The sequence below is a fragment of the Colobus angolensis genome, unplaced genomic scaffold (assembly GCF_000951035.1).
Source record: "Colobus angolensis palliatus isolate OR3802 unplaced genomic scaffold, Cang.pa_1.0 Scaffold16, whole genome shotgun sequence".
Classification (NCBI taxonomy): domain Eukaryota; kingdom Metazoa; phylum Chordata; class Mammalia; order Primates; family Cercopithecidae; genus Colobus; species Colobus angolensis.
Genome location: NW_012114710.1, coordinates 20,929,767 through 20,947,900, shown reverse-complemented (window position 1 = coordinate 20,947,900; position 18,134 = coordinate 20,929,767). Strand labels below are relative to the sequence as shown.

The window sequence follows — 18,134 nt, the reverse complement described above, 5'->3', positions numbered from 1 at the left end:
GACCTTTCTTTCTGGCTGCCCTTAGCATTTTTTCCTTTATTTCAACCTTGGTGAATCTGACAATTATGTGTCTTGGGGTTGCTCTTCTTGACGAGTATCTTTGTGGTGTTCTCTGTATTTCCTGAATTTGAATATTGCCTGCCTTGCTAGGTTGGGAAAATTCTCCTGGATAATATCCTGAAGAGTGTTTTCTAACTTGGTTCCATTCTCCCCATCACTTTCAGGTACACCAATCAAATGTAAATTTGGTCTTTTCACACAGTCCCATATTTCTTGGAGGTTTTGTTCATTTCTTTTCACTCTTTTTTTTTCTCTAATCTTGTCTTCTCACTTTATTTCATTAATTTTATATCCAATCACTGGTATCCTTTCTTCCGCTTGATCGAATTGGCTATTGAAACTTGTCTATGCTTCACGAAGTTCTCGTACTGTGGTTTTCAACTCCATCGGGTCCTTTAAAGTCTTCTCTGCACTGGTTATTCTAGTTACCCATTCGTCTAATTTTTTTTCAAGGTTTTTAGCTTCCATGCAATGCATTAGAACATGCTCCTTTAGCTCAGAGAAGTTTGTTATTACCAACCTGCTGAAGTCTACTTCTGTCAACTTGTCAAATTCATTCTCCATCCAGTTTTGTTCCCTTGCTGGTGAGGAGTTGTGTTCCTTTGGAGGAGAAGAGGCATTCTGGTTTTGGGAATTTTTGGCCTTTCTGCTCTGGTTTCTCCCCATCTTTGTGGTTTTATTTACCTTTGGTCTTTGCTGGTGGTGACCTACAGAAGGGGTTTTGTTGTAGATGTCCTTTTTGTTGATGTTGATGCTATTCCTTTCTGTTTGTTAGTTTTCCTTCTAACAGACAGGCCTCTCAGCTGCAGGTCTGTTGGAATTTGCTGGAGGTTCACTCCAGACCTGTTTGCCTGAGTATCACCATCAGAGGATACAGAACAGCAAGTATTGCTGCCTGATCCTTCCTCTGGAAGCTTTGTCCAGAGGGTCACCCACCTATATGAGGTATCTCTCAGCCCCTACTGGAAGGTGTCTCCCAGTCAGGCTATAAGGGGGTCAGGGACCCACTTGAGGAGGCAGTCTGTCCATTATCGAAGCTCGAACATCATGCAGGGAGAACCACTACTCTCTTCAGAGCTATCTGGAAGGGATGTTTAAGTCTGGAGAAGCTGTCTGCTGCCTTTTGTTCAGATATGCACTGCCCCCAGGGGTGGAATTTAGAGAGGCAGTAGGCCTTGCTGAGCTGCTGTGGGCTCTTCCAGTTTGAGTTTCCCTGCTGCTTTGTTTACACTGTGAGCATAGAACTGCCTACACAAGCCTCAGCAATGGTGGACGCCCCTGCCCATCAAGCTGCAGTGTCCCAGGTCAATCTCAGACTGCTGTGTTAGCAGTGAGCAAGGCTCCATGGGCATGAGACCTGCCAAGCCAGGTACAGGAGGGGATCTCCTGGACTGCCAGTTGTGAAAACCATGGTAAAAGCATGGTATTTGGACAGAAGTGTACCATTTCTCCAGGTACAGTCACTCATGGCTTCCCTTGGCTAGGAAAGGGAAATTCTCTGACCCCTTGCACTTCCCAGGTGAGTAGATGCCCTGCCCTGCTTCGGCTAACCCTCCATGGGCTGCACCCACTGTCCAACCAGTGCCAGTGAGATGAACCCTGTACCTCTGTTGGAAATGCAGTAATCACCCGTCTTCTGCATCAATATTGCTGGGTGCTGTAGACCGGAGCTATTTCTATTCGGCCATCTTGGAAGTGCCTCCTAAAAAACGTATTTGAAAAATAATAGGCCGGGCGCGGTGGCTCAAGCCTGTAATCCCAGCACTTTGGGAGGCCGAGGCGGGCGGATCACAAGGTCAGGAGATCGAGACCACGGTGAAACCCCGTCTCTACTAAACATACAAAAAATTAGCTGGGCGCGGTTGCGGGCGCCTGTAGTCCCAGCTACTCGGGAGGCTGAGGCAGGAGAATGGCGGGAACCCGGGAGGCGGAGCTTGTAGTGAGCCGAGATCGCGCCACTGCACTCCAGCCAGGGAGACAGAGCGAGACTCCGTCTCAAAAATAAAAAATAAAAAATAATAATAATAATAAAAGGACAATAAATATCACTAAACACTTTAACTACATGCAAATTCAAATAACAAATTGGTAAACAAAGAACATGAGGCTATTTATAATTAACTGCTGAATATTGATGATTTTTCATATTTAACCATGGCAAATTGAAATTAGCATTCCTTGGTTAATTTCAGAGCATAATTTTGAACAAGATAGTTTTAGTTCACTTCTACTACTAAGAGACAGTCAAAACAACTTTGTGAATTTTGTAGACAATTTAAATAATAATATAAGAAGTGTATCCAATTATTTGTCATTAAATTACTATGAAAATTGAATTCATAGAGAGGTTTTATAGTTACTTAAAATTTAGTATTCCAGATAGGAATATATCTGTAATCAGACAGGTGATATATTTTAAAATAAAAATTATAGTATTGGAAATTTTGTGTGACAATTTCTTCTCTATTCAAGAATGAGCAATGGTTACTAGAAAGGAAACCACCAAAAAATTTGGGGATTCAATATCATTTCTGGACTATACAATTTATCCAAAGTAACATAACCATGGAAACATTTTTTCACTTATCAATTAAAAACATTTAAAATATTTATTAACATTTAAAAAGTCACCGTTGCCAGTTTATTGTGAAATGAATGCTCATTTAACATGGATGGAAGTGCAGTCTATTATGACCTTTCTAGAAAGCAATTTGAAAATGTAAATATCATTACTTGAGTACTTAACAATGTTTCAAGAATTTTGCTGTCCATGTATTTACTAGAGTATAAACTTTGTATCAAGAGCCATAAAAATATTCATAACCTTTGATTTGTTAATTCCAGTCTTTAAAATAGATCTTAAGAAAATTAATGTAACATGAGAGAGATATATATGAATATTGATTGCAACACTACTAACTTGGGAAAAATTAAGGATAACTACAGTTTTCAATAATTATTTAATTATACTATATTCTTTTGATCACATATTATGATTCAGTTATTGAAAATTATTTTATGTAAAATATTTTATTACATGCAAATTGTTTATAGTATGTTAGGTTAGAAATAACAAGAAACAAAAATGTACTCATTACATATATTAATAGCAAAGTATGCAAAGTTAGCATAGCAAAATATTCTAAGGAAACAGTTGGTGGAAACATAATTTTCCTCTTCTTTTACTTTTCTATATTCCCAAATATTTTTTGGTCAGCATGCATTCCTTTCATAATTGAATACTTTCATAATTGGAAAAAGTTATGAGCCCTATTACTTTGATTTTATCCATACTTGCTTACATTGGCATATAAGGTCCCTTAGAAGTGAGAGAAAGAGCATGAACTCCAAGGTCAAACAAGCCTGGCTTGAAATGCCAGCTCCACTGCTTTCTAGCTATCTGGTCCTGAACAGGTTATATAAACTCTCTGGGATTCAATTTCCTCATATATAAAAGAAATTCATCAATAACCCCGTATAAAAGATTCAAAGATTAGAGACTGATCAACACTAACCTTAAAGAGGAAGAATGTCCTAGGAAGGGATTCGACAAGAACCTAATGTTTAATGAGTCCTGGAGGAAGAAATGACTGTATATATCTGACTTCTGCAGGATGAGTTGGCTGTATGTATGTGTGTGTGTGTGTGTGTGTGTGTGTGTGTGTATGTGTGTGTGTGTGTATCTCTCTCCAAGCAAAAGGTACAGTATGAAAAGAGATAAGAGGAAAGAGACAGAATGATGTAGTCTGGAACTTGCTCCTAACCTCTTAGTATTGCAGGGCAGTAGATGTAAAAGAGGTACCCACTTGGCTGACTGTAAAGCTTGATGTTATAATATTAATGAGATATTCTAATTTAGAGATGTCATTAAATTTGTGGATTTTCCCCAAGTTTAGGGATAACTGCCTTTAGACATAAATTTTCAATTATTTTAGTTCTTAAATTAATTTACTTGTCTTATTCTGGAAAACTGTTTAGTTTTCTCTCTCATGGAATTAATAAAACATAATTGAATCATGGAAATTGAGAGACAGAAAAGACATCGCATTATCACCAAGACTACCATCACCTTCAATGGGCAAGAGAAAGGAGATTCATATTTCGAATTTGCCACAATGTTGGATGTCTCCATAACCATATGCACCATGAAGGATTGTTTGTTTGCTCCTATAACTACCCGACTAATACACCTCTCCTTGGAATTTAAACTAATAATCTAAGCAATATTCCATTTTAGAAAATTTAGTATTTATTGTTATTCATCAGTTTTTGCTTCTGCCATTAGAAAATCATTCTGGAATTCATGAGAGCTTGCTGATCTCCTTTCCTAGTTATTTCTTTGTGTATAGATTTATGTTTTGCATGGGTTTTTGCTCAATGTGTTATGGTTACTTGTAATCTTTTATATTTATTTTTACTTTATTTGCATTATTCCAAAAGTTCATCCTAAAAGCTTCATTTATTTTATATCTATTACTTAGATTTGGAAATTGAGGTCCCTACTAAGCAGGTCTCACTTGATTGAGCAGTAAAACTTAAAAATAACATTTTTATGGTGTAAGAATAATATACCCTGCATATAGTTAAAACAACATTGAAATGTTTACATGTATTGAGATCCATATATTTTATTCATATGATGATTGCTGTTTCTATGGTAGACTTCAATAGTTTAAGTCAAGGGCCTGTAAATTATAGCCTGCCAAATCAACCCACTGCCTCCTTTTGTAAATAAAGTTTTATTGGGACATAGTCATGCCCAATTTTTTTTTGTTTTTTGCTTGATCTATGCCTGCTTTCTTGTTACAATCTCAGAGTTGAGTAGTTGCAACAGAAACGAAGTGGCCCACAAAGCCAAAAATATTTATGGTCTGGTCCCTTTCAGGAAAAAAAGAAAATGTGTCAATCTATAGTGTAAGTAGTCAATACTGTTTTACTACATGTTAATTGGTATGAAAGTTATTTTTGGAGGCATTAATTTCAACTTCGGAATATATTTCATTATCAAGATACTAAGTGTATTTGCCTGTTCTCGCATTCCTATAAATACCTGAGTCTGGGTAATTTATAAAGAAAAGAGGTTGAATTCATTCATGTTTCTGCAGGCCGTACAGGAAGCATGATACTGGCATCTGCTTGTCTTCTGGGGAGACCTCAGGAAACTTACAACTATGGCAGAGAGCAAGGAGGGAGTAGATGCTTCACATGGCCTAAGCAGGAGCAAGAGAGAGCAAGAAGGGAGATGCTACACACTTTTAAACAAACAGATCTCATAAGAACTCACTCATTCTCATGAGCACAGTACCAAGGAGGATGGTGCTAAACCATTCATGAGAAATATATGCCCATGATCTACTCACCTCCCACCAGGCCCCACCTCCAACACTGGGGATTACAATTCGATGTGAGATTTGATGAGAATACAGATCCAAACCATATCACTAAGTCATCTTGAAAACTATTACCTCTTACAGAGTCAGAGTCACTGCAATTGGGAATTGAAAGTAGCCTATGTACTCAATTAAAAAGACATGTTTGGGCAAACCAATAGTTAAAACATTTCCATAGCAGAACACTACTTACAGAAAACCTAGCTCATCTAAAAACCTAAAGTTTATATATATATGTATATTTATACATATATATATAAAAAACTTTGTGTGTGTATGTATAAACACATATGTACATATATAATATAAAACATACCTATAGAGAGGCTAACACAGAGAGAGATGAAGAGACAGAGAGAGCTCTTAAGAAAATATGGAGCAGAAGGTCTGTGACTCTACCTCCCCACCTTCCTGCCATCCCCGGGACAACTTCTGATTTACAGCAGTAAAATTCAGGGCTCTTGAGACTATTACATGTCACTCACTAGTACAGAGTTTCCATACAAGAGTTTACCATCAATTTAGTCTTAGCAATACTTGTCATGCTTCAACCAGACATAGTTTACTTAAACTAATTGTCATTCTGTACAATACCTCTACCGTTACTTCCTTCACCAGTCACTCTGTCCCTACCTGTATACCTCCAGTCTGCCAAAATAACCATTTAGTGATAAGACATATTTTCAATCTCCCTTTTTCAGTAACAGAATTCTAACTACTTCTACCAGAATTCACCCAAAACCATGTGTCCAAACCTTCATATTTCTGCTATGCCTCTTTGCTACTACAGAAATAAACAGCATGCAAAGCTCTGTTACGTACAACTATGAAAATTAGTAACGAATAATTTATTGACCAAAGCGTTAAACACTAAAGTTTCAAAAAAATCTAAAGTTTTGCAGATTGTTATCTGTGACAAATTCTTAGACATAGTTAACAAATCTGCATCCTTTTATCCTAATGTCGTATTTTTAAAATAAAAAGCTTATGACAATTTTCCAGAACACTCTGGGCTGGTGTAATGGTTTTAAAATTGTTTCTCATAATTTCCTTCGGTGACTACACCCTGAGGACACCAAACTGGATGCTGTGAACAGATAAAGCCGTGGTGGAGGAGAAGGCAGACGTGTGAGGCATATCTCTCTGGAATATTCATTTCATTTATAGACTTTTTTAAAGAAAAACAACTTACCAAAAAGCACCCATTTGCATGTAAAACAACATTGGGGAGTAGAATTAGAAATTCACATTAATTTGTAGGAAAACTCAAGGTGGATAAGCCTTATTGACTTTGCCTTCAGACTTCTCACTTGCCCACCAATTCTTCCCCCACCCCACTAAGAGTTCATAATTTTCCTTTGTATGCACTTTAATGGAAAAGTTTGCAAAGGACACCTATATTAAAAACATTTTGGCCAGGCACGGTGGCTCACGCCTGTAATATCAGCCCTTTGGGAGGCCGAGGTGGGTGGATCACCTGAAGTCAGGAGTTCGAGACCAGCCTGGCCAACATGACAAACCTCCATCTCCAATAAAAATACAAATATTAGCTGGGCATGGTGGAAGGTGCCTGTAATCCCAGCTACTTGGGAGGGTGAGACAGGGAGAATCGCTTGAACCCGGGAGGCAGAGGTTGCAGTGAGCTGAGATCGCGCCACTGCACTCCAGCCTGGTGACAAAGTGAGACGCTGTCTCAAAACAAAACAAAACAAAACAAAAAACATTTTGTACATACTGGCATAATATGTTCTTCATTTCCGGCTATGTGGGGTGATCCTGGTCAAGTCACTTAGCTTTTTCACCTCTTCAGCAACCTTGCTTTTTAAAGAAGAAAATATAATAGTATGATTGTCACAAAATAATTAAAACACTAAGCTGTCATGAAAAACTACTGTCTGGGCAGCCCACCTGTCCTTCACAAGGAAATATAAATTGGAAAGAAGATTTACAGAAAGCATTTTTGGAGCCCAATAAGCTGAGAATTTTGAAACAGACCAAATTTAAGGAAAATCAGGTTGTAAATAACATCCAGCCAAATCCTCCATCAGGCTTCCATTGTGTGCTCCTACCTTCTATCAGAAGCCACTGCAAACTATATACATTTGTGAACATTTAAATTCTAAAAAGCATATGCTTGCTCACCAGTATCACATAAAAATAATTTATACATACATTTGTATACTTAAAAATGCATGTAACTAACATCTACCTGTCATATATTAGTGGATGGTGTCAGTTCGCTTTTGGCAGAGATACGTAGATAGAGAATCACACCAGTGGTTTTAATCTTTTAAGTACAGGGACTAACTGAACATCTGGAAGTTTTACAGAGCAGGGATTGAACGTTGCTGAGTTAAAGAAGGGCTCCTATTTTTCAGCACAAAATAAGGCTGACACGATAACATTTAGATAAGCAATTTTTTGTTAATTTTAGAAAACTTATGCTCCAAAGCAATTCAGGATTTCTGTGTTTGTTGATATTACCTTTTAATGTGACAACCATGACACCATTTTCCAAAACAGATGGATTAATGTCATTTTAAAAAAATTACTTCACCTAGACAGGTGTTTCCTGTGTATGTTTGACATGAAATTAAACATAGCTCCAGATGTTCTGTTTGTAGCAAAGCCAGTTAATTTTATTAGAACATTTAATCACAGATCAACAGTGTACTAGAAGGGCAGGGAATGTGAAGCAGAGATTTAACAGAACTTCCTAATGAATTGTGAATTAGTTTATAGAGGGAGATCCAGAAGAATACAGTGCTGCTTATGTGAATCCCATGGTGTATTGATTTGAGTTTGTTATTTTTCTGGAACTCTAATACTATTCATATTTAAGAGCTTCACTAGAATTGTGAAGCGATGTGTGTGTGTGTGTGTGTGTGTGTGTGTGTGTGTGTGTGTGTGTTTGAGTTGGAAATTGACAATGCAATAATTACATAGTTACTTAGTATGAGTAGAGTCTTTTTTTTTTTTTTTTTTTAAGTCCAACATTGTGCTTTATTGTCAACACTACTTTTTAGGCATGAGTGAGGCTGGAATTCTCTCATGGGCCTCAAAGTGCATTGGGGTGTCTCTGGTATTCACAGAGAATGCTCTGCCTACCACTCACGTAGTCAGGAGACAGCAGCTCAGAATTCTGTTATGCCAAGTTTAAACATCATTGTATGCCTCGTTATTTTTCCTCTAAGATTAGCTATAGATTTCCCATTAATTATAACATAAGGTTGATTCATCATTAATAAAATAAATCTCAGTGAACTGTCACTGATTTCTTGACTAAAATGAAAACGAATGAAGAAAAACCAGTTCCTGTCTTTGTTACACTCTTATCAAATTTGTCTTTGTATCAGCCTGGTCATTTCAGAGGCAGAGCAAAATATTCATAATTTTCTACTTTGAAATATTAGTGTGCCCATATGCACTAATAAAAACTTAAAGCCTTGCTATGATTGATGTTTTTTGTTGGCCCATCACCTCATTGTATAGAAGTTTGTTTTAATGAGTTTCTCTAATGAATATTTTATATTGCTACTTGGATGAATGGCATATGGTAAATGCAAGGTAAATTACAGCTCTTTAAATAAATATTTTTCATAAATTATTTATTTTGTGATGCCTGTATTGGTAAGATGTCATGTCAGATAAAGATTGGAAAGTAGTTACTGTAATACTTATTTGTAACTTGAAGAAGTAAAATTTTTTAATTATTAACAAGCCTCCAATATATCCAGGAAGCTTATAGCAAAATTAGCATAAACTCTATCACATTACAAATTTGTATAGACAGCTTCCATTCTATAGTGCAAAAATAAGATGATCTCTTATGTTTGTAAAAATTTTTATATAATACTATGAAAATAAGGGAGAAAAGCTATTTTTATATAAGGATGAAAAGGGAACTTGGTAATGACCAAATTTGAATGAAATTTAATGTTGACAATTATCCAATCTTTGAATTATATTTTTAAAAGAAGAATACAATTATTTTAATGAGTAACCACACAACATTTTTTATAGTATTCCTTATTTTCTTTGCGGATATAGTTGAGTGAATGGATTTTTCATCTAATAAATATTAATAGCTACTATTTATTGACTGCCTTTTAAATATTATCTCACTAAATACTCAGAATAACCATAAAATTGTGGTTGTATTATTTCTATCTGTACATATAGGAAAATTAAGACTCACATGGTTAGGAAGTAATAAAGATTTGAACCCAGCATAGATTGGCTGCAATGTGTATGGCCTTCCAGCTGCAGCAAGGTCCAAAAGTATTTTATCTCTTACAGAACAATTACATATGGGAAAAGCAAATATTCCCTATTCTTACAGTGTCTAATTATTAATAATAGTAACAGCTAACACTTAGCAATTACACTGTGGCCGACCTTAAGTGCTTTGCCTATATCAATTTACTGACTCCTCATGATAATGCTAAGAGATAGATGTTATCATGACACTCACTATACAGATAACGAAAATGAGGCACAAATCATTTAGCAAACTTGCCTAAGGTCACAAAACTTTTAAGTAGCAAACTTAGCATTCAAACTCAGACATTGGGCCAAAGTCTGTGTTCTTAATAATAAAGCCTATCTTGTTATACTGAAGCATGTTCATGTGTTTATCTCTCCCCTGAAGTTACAAGTTCCACACAGTCATAAATGTGTCTTATGTGTTACCCCTATACATATAACATTGCTTGGGAGAGAGTAGACACTCAACAAATATTTGTTGGACTCACCAGTATCTACTGTTTACATATATTTTCAAAATTGATTTTCTTTCTCAATATTTTAACTCCAAAATGAGAAAAAGTAAGCTAATGCTAACAGTTGTGTTCTGAAATTAATCATGTGTGGGTCCACCCTTGCTATCCCCAAATTAAATTATATTATAATTTATATGTAGAGATAGAACTGTTTGGGGCAAAAAAGAAAATATAATTTATACCACCTGCAGTTTGGCTATACTCATTCTCTAATTTATTTATACGTATGTGTTTGTGCTGTCTTTGTGAGCATTTGAGGTTCTACATTGAATACCTTAAACACATTAGGATAGAGGATATATGGACCTGGTGATAACAATTATATTAAGACAAAGAAGTCGTATCTGATCCTTAGAATGCTATGCATAACACTAGTTTAAAATAAACATCTTAAAGTAATAAAATATAAAACGATTTCCTTAAAATGGTCAGTAAGGTGAAACATCATTAAAAATTAAATTAGTATGATCCATATGAAATTACTAATATTAAATGATTTTTAACCTACAAAAAATGGCAATTTTATGTGGTTCAACCCAATAGATAACTGAGTGCCAACTTTTACACCATACTTGGATTACCAGTTTCAGATTACAACACAGTATTCGTGTTATGTTAAACTACGCAAGGTGCAATTTAATCTCTCTTTAGTCGTCAAAAGGGACATGAAGATTTTATGGTAGTTTTAGAGATATCATTACCAAAAATGTACTTTTAAAAAACTATTGTAAGCATACAATTCAGCATTTCAAATTACTCTACTATTGACCTCATTTTAGAAAAAAGAAATTTATGCCACATATTTTTTACCTTTAAAAATTGTTATGGGTATGTAATAGCTGTACATGTGTATGGGGTACATGTGATATTTTGATATAAGCAAATAATGTGTAATAATCAAATCAGGGTAACTGAGACATCTATTACCTCAAATATGTATCATTTCTTCGTATTGGAAACATTCCAAATCCACTCCTCTAGTTATTTTGAAATATACACGCTGTATGATTTTTAGTATCAATGCATAGACTACTTCCTGCAAGAGCTGAAATTTTACCTTTTATTGTCTGCAAGTTAATTCATAGACCCAAATGTAAGCAACAGCCATCAAAAACATGTAATTGGCAACATATTTTCAAACATATTGATTCTAAAATATCTAGAGAAACACAAAGAATCCATCCATATGTTGCTTTTTTTTGAATTCTGGCAGATGGCATACTTGAGAATAAATAAAAACAAATGCCTAAAATCAGAAGAGTTCTTATATCTTAATTGCAGCTAACAATATAAATGTAAAATATTATTTAATTTATTTAGATTTAAATTGAGATGCGAGGAAAATACAACGAATTGTCACTGATTATGAAAAGTAGGAAAAAGAAGCAAAGTGAAGGTTGCAGCACTTTAAAAATTACATTTACCCTCCTGTTCAGTGGAAAACATGTTAATTGTTTTGTGTTGGACTCAGACTAGCCACGCTGGTAAGTCATGTTTGAAAAGCTTCGTTGAGATGCCACTTTCACTTCTCTGAAAACAACTTTGTAAAATACTTTTGCCTTCTGTGCTATTTATTATCAGAGATTTTTTATTTCTCTTACCAAATTTTTACTTAATATCATTTTATTGTTGTCCCAATGATCACATAGTAAGATAAAATATATGTAAATATAATGATTAGCAAAGCAGTTGATAGTTGTATATTATATGAGCCCTACTTGAGAGGTAGGACATTTTTCAAATGACTTGAGAATGTTTTAAAATGATTATTTCTAATAACTATGTTGAAAGTATTGGTACCCATTATACATAAACAGACAAAGATGAACTCCGAAAGTAGCAGCTGGAAAACCAAATACATACTATATGCTTGTGAAAGCAGGCAGAAAGGCTATCAAACAGGACAGAAATAACGAGTAACTACTGCCAAGATCTCTCACCCTTGTAACCTGTTCTTTCTTTCCAGAACCACAATCAGCCCTTCCCTTCTTGCCACATTTGAAACTGAAAGAGAAAATGTTGGCAGACCACAGTGAACAGAGGCAGCATCAGTGCTCAGTGAGGATGGAGAGAAGTGGTATCGGTGGACAGCACTGCCTCTATCTGAGGCAGCATTGGATTCTGAGTCCATAGTGTTGGCTGCAGCAATTTACTGCTTTGATGCAGGAGTGCAGGGGTTTGGGGCATGCAAGAAATAACTGTAAGAATGAATATATATGTTCTATGTGATATCACAGACATGATTATATTATATATACCTATATATTGCATATAATATTACAGACATATATTACACATATAGAGAATATATATTTTTATGAGTGAATAATATAAATATATATATAATACATAATAGAAATAAATATGTTAATGCTAAGTGACCAAAGATCCAAATTTTGAAAATTAAAATGTGTGGTTTATTCCATAGACTAGATGGATGGGGTATGTCAAAATAAGTGCTTAAGTAAAAGTGCTTAATATCAAATAAAACTGACTTTCTGTAAGTTATCCATATTTACCAAAGAACAGATTATTTGTTCAAATCCCTAGAGTAATACCATAGAATTAATATATAAGTACCATCTCAGAAATTTTACGATGTATTTTTTCCAACATCACTACATAACAAAAGAAGCTTTATTTTATAAGTAGAAAATTCTAGCTTGAGACATCTTATATCTTTCAGAAACAGCCATGGACAAATAAGTGGTAAATCTTCGGGAGGGGAGAAGAAGGAGAAGGATGTAAATCAAAGTACTTTGACAATCACTGCCTTCAGACTTTCTAAATTATAGTGGTAACTCAATTGTTGAGAGGAGGGGGCAATATAGAAATTACCTGGGAACTCTTCTCAAATTATAGGCATGCTGTTATTGTCCACACCCTCCCACATCATTCCCCCAGGAAAGTATTGCTAATAAAAAGTATGTCACACATCACCCAGGTGTTTGCTGGGGGCTGGGGGTATAGGGAGCAGGGTAGTAGGTATTGAGAAACCCCAGCAAATCACACTGCAATTCCAAAGACTGTGATTTTCAGGTAAAGGCCATCTTAAAACTTAAACTCTAGGGCAGGGTTTCCTAACCTTGAACTACTGACATTTTAGGTGGAATAATTTGTTGTTGTAGGGAGCTGTCCTGTGTGTTGTAGGATATTTAGCAGCATCCCAGCCTTCCACCCGCTAGACACCAGTAGCCCCCTGCCCTCCACACACAGTCAAGACAATAAAAAATGTCTCCAGACATTGCCAATGTTCTGCTTGGGAGTGTGGGGTGAGGAAGGGATTGCCCTCTGTTGGGAATCACTGAGCCGAAAGTATGTGTGGTGTAAACAGGGAAAGAAGTGTTGATTTAAATCAAGCAGGAGACATCTTAATAAGATATATATTCATCACAATTGGTGAACAAGATAATAATTGGGGTGTCATAGTCAGGAATAAAAGGTTTTAGAAAAACAGCAGCAGTGTGTTTTGTCAGTATTGGGAAAAAGCAAGTAAACATAGCTGTGTTATGGTCTTCTGTAACTTTGAGAAAAAGGTGCTATTTTTAGGACACAAAGTTTTCTCTCTTGGGAAGGACAGGAGTGCCAACGTTTTCCTGAAGAACATGCTCTTTGTCAATTAAAAAGTAAAAATTTGCAAAGTCTTTTTTCCCAGAAAAATAGGCGTTATGAAGATATATATCATCCTTGTGTGGAAACGGATCTGCTTATTGAAAACAGACTTGTCATTACAAGGTACTGGATCACCGCAAGCTTTCAACAGACCTAGCGCTGCAAGGATTGTCAGCCACACTGTGCTCCTTTGCATAATTTCCTTATATTTACCATTAAAAATAGTTTGAAGTATTAATAATTCATTAAAGAAAACTTCTAGAAAATATAAATATGAAACGATGCACAATTTTACTAGAAATTAATACAATAAAACGTTTTAAACACCATTAAGATCTGATTTTCACCAGCTGTTAGATTAGACAGCACCGTATTTTATTGATTCTAAGGTACTTTCAATTAAAAGACATAATCGTGATTTTATGTCATGGAGAAAGTAAACATGCTGCCAATTAAACTATTACATGTCATTGGTTATAAGACATGTTCAAATTTTGGAGCTGCTAAAAATGGGGGAAAAAAGAAGTGCATCTAAGAATCAATGAAATCTGCACTTATAAAATTGAAACAGTCCAATGCTGACAAGAGTGTGGGAAATAGACTTTCTCCTACAATTTTGGTGGCATTGTAAATTGGTACAGGTTTTTTAAAAGAAATTTGGTCTACCTTATTACCTAGGATTCACATATCCAGGAACCTAACCTACAAAAATGAATATAAACCTATGTAGCAAAACTGCACGTTCTATATTTGTAACTCAGAACTTAAAGTGTAATTTTAAAAAAGGTGTAAGAGGTAAGAAAATGAAACGCTACATAAAATGGTGTGTGTGTGTGTGTGGTTTTTTTTTTTTTAATGGAGTCTTGCTGTGTCACCCAGGCTGGAGTGCAGTGGTATGATCTTGGCTCACTGCAACCTCTGCCTCCCAGGTTCAAGTAATCCTTCTGCCTCAGCCTTCGAAGTAACTGGGACTACAGTCGCAAGCCGCCACGCCCAGCTAATTTTTGTATTTTTGGTAGAGACGGGGTTTCACCATATTGGCCAGTCTGGTCTCAAACTCCTGACCTCAAGTGATCCACCTGCCTCGGCCTCCCAAAGTGCTGGGATTATAGGCGTGAGCCACTGCGTCCAACCCATAAAATGGATTTTAAAAATTAGAAACAACTTCAATGTCCACCAATAGGTAAGAGAATATATACATTTTAACATACACTAAATTCTAATTTTAAGCAGTCATTAAAAAACAAGGTGGATCCAGGCTGGGCACGGTGGCTCCTGGCTATAATCTCAATACTTTGGGAGGCAGAGGCAGGCAGATCACTTGAGGACTGGAGTTTGAAACCATCCTGGCCAACACAGCAAAACCCTGTCTCTACTAAAAATACAAAAAATTAGCTGGGTGTGGTAGCATATGCCTATAATCCCAGCTACTCAGGAAATTGAGGCATGAAAATCACTGGAACCTGGGAGGTGGAGGTTGCAGTGAGCCAGGATCATGCCACTGCACTTCAGCTTGAGCGACAGAGTGAGACTGTCTCAAAAAAATAAATAAATAAAAATAAGGTGGATGCAAACATGTAACTTTGGGAAAAACATTATCAATGTTAAACATAAGCAAGGAATAGAAAAGGGATATCACAGAATTCCAATTTTTTTGTAAAGACAATTTTTAAAACCATCTAATTTTTTAATAGTTGTTACTTTTAGAAAATTGAAGGAAAGACGTTTATTTTTTTCTCTATATGCTTCTCTATTTAAAAAAATGTTAATTTTATGACAATAATTATAAACAAAGTCAAGTACAAGACGAGGGGCAGAAGAGTGAGTATAGTATGCTACCATTTAAGTAGGTGATCATCTATACACATATATGGTGTATAATTGTGGAGCATCTCTTAAAGGAACTCAGAATGTAGTAATAACGCTGGCCATTGTGTTGGAAAAATAGGAGGACTAGAAAACAGCAGTAAAAATGAGAGGTTTTTTGGACATATTTTAAAACACTTTGTAATATTTTTACTGTTTACATGCATTACCTACTTAAAAACAAAACAAATAAAAATTTAAAATATTTTTCATTTTATTTAAATGTGTTTACTTATCACCTGGCATTTATATGTCTAGTTATATAACTTCAGATATTTTAATGCTTGTTCTTCCATCTGGAGTTTATATGGTTGGAGAAGAACACAGAAGTTATAAATAAGTTTAGTAAGAGTAGTGTTGCAATGTCTAGACTCTAGCACCAGAGTTTCAATCCATTAATATTTTTCAGCAATGTGACCTTGGGCAAGTCACTTTCTATGTGTCAGATACTGCTTTAAACATTTCACATATACTAACTTTGCTTAGTCCTTATTACAATGGCCAGGCTTGTTATTACTGTGATTTTAAAGATGAAGAAACAGAGACACTACCAGTATCCCACACCATATTGTAAGAAAAGCTGGAGATGTGAGATGAGGAAAACAAGTGCTATTTCCATCTGGAGTGGTTCCTAGTCCATGGAGACTCTGGCTTTTCTTATCCTCTAGGAAGGAAACTCTGAGCCTCAGTGTGTGGTAGGGACTGAGTAAGTGTGTTGAATGAGTGCCTGCCAAGGGCCCAGTTTTACCCAGACCCCAAAGGAAAGGACAAGACTTAAGAGAGTGGCTAATATCTGAACAACTAGACCTGATTTAGGTCTGTGGTTCTTTCAGGAAATATCTCAGCACCTGTTTTATTAACTGAGGATAGATGACCTCATTGATGTATATGGGCCAAAGTCCTGGGGCTGTGGAACTGGTAGAGGTGGGAGAATCCATTTATCTTCTAAAGAAGTTTGTTTCATTCCAAGCTCCTGATTGTGTTGTTTTAAGCATTTTAGTTGCATCATTAGCAAGTAAAGACCGCTTGCATTCATTTGGCAGCTTCATTAGTCTTCCAATAATTCTTCGAGATAAAATTTGTTATTCCAATGTAGATGTCCATAAACCTAAAACACTGAGAGATTAACTAATTTACCCAAGGCCATATAGCTAGCAAGACTCGGTACCAAGATTCAAACCTTCATCCACCCAGCTACAAAGCCAGTGCATCTGTGCAGAATCATGTGACCCAGGAATGGTAATCCAACTCCTAAGGTGCCTCACGTGGTTCCAAGATTATAGCAAGAGTGGGTAATATCTAGATCATCTAGGACATGTATTCATGCAGATTCCAAGCCTCATCTCAAAATTGCCGAATCAATGTTCCTGGGACTGAGGCCCATACTCACTATTTACACCAAGCTACGTTCCAGAGGCATAAACTATTCAAATGACTACAACTTCCAGAAAAATATTATTTTCTCATGGTTTATATTTATTAATGATATATATACATAACATTTTATATGCACACATACACTTAACTATATTCCATAATTATAATTACAGGTATAGAAAAATGTATCTAATTGCATTTTTTAAACAAGAAGTATAAAATTCGTGCATTATATCAGGTAGATAGGTTCATTTTGCAGCATATCAAAAACTTATTAGACAATACAATACATTAGGAAAAAGTAAAAATAACATTTTAAGTGGAAATGTTTGCATTTTATTCTGCACTGCTTTGTATATTCCTATGATGGACCAGGAAAATGCAGAGGCGATTTACCATGTAGCCTCAGTTTAGTCATTTGAGCATCTTGATTTCCACCAATCAGTTAAAATATCATGCAAACAATATTTTCAAACATAGTCTGTAAACACTGAAATACATAGCATGCCTTAACAAATACCAAATTTCCTCTCTAGAATGCTGCTTGATAGGCCTTGCAGAGCCCTGCATACATCCCTCTGAAAGCTTTACATTGTTTCAGCAACAGCCCCTCAAATCTATAGCTGAGCTTTGTGCATGTCAAATTCGAAGTTACCACTGAAAATTAGATAATTGCATTGAGTGGCCATAAATTGTGCATTTTAAAAACTGTTTTTTTTTTTTTTTTTAAGAGTATTTTGAGTCCAACAGCTCCCTTTAATGCCTCTGGACACTATTTTCAGAACTCATTTGTTTGAGGGGTTTTTAATCTGAGGACATTGAAAAGTTACACCCGCTGTGCTGTCGTCAATCACGCCAGGAGGAAAAATAGTGGCATGATTTGTTATCTGTTATTCCCCTTGCTGTGGTGACTGTCTCCCAGTGCCAGCTCTGTCCTTAAGGCCATCACTTATAGGGACCACTGTCTGTCAAAACCACAGCCAACTTTGAGGGCTGCCTTTGTTGGAGCGGACAAATGAGTATGACCTTTAACAATAAAATAGGCACC

The 18,134-nt window shown here is 35.8% G+C and overlaps 1 long non-coding RNA gene across 1 annotated transcript in view; it reads left to right on the top strand.

Moving 5' to 3' along the window:
- Window positions 1-18,134, top strand: part of LOC105508304 — a 134,206-nt gene that overhangs the window by 35,890 nt on the left and 80,182 nt on the right. The window lies entirely within an intron of this gene.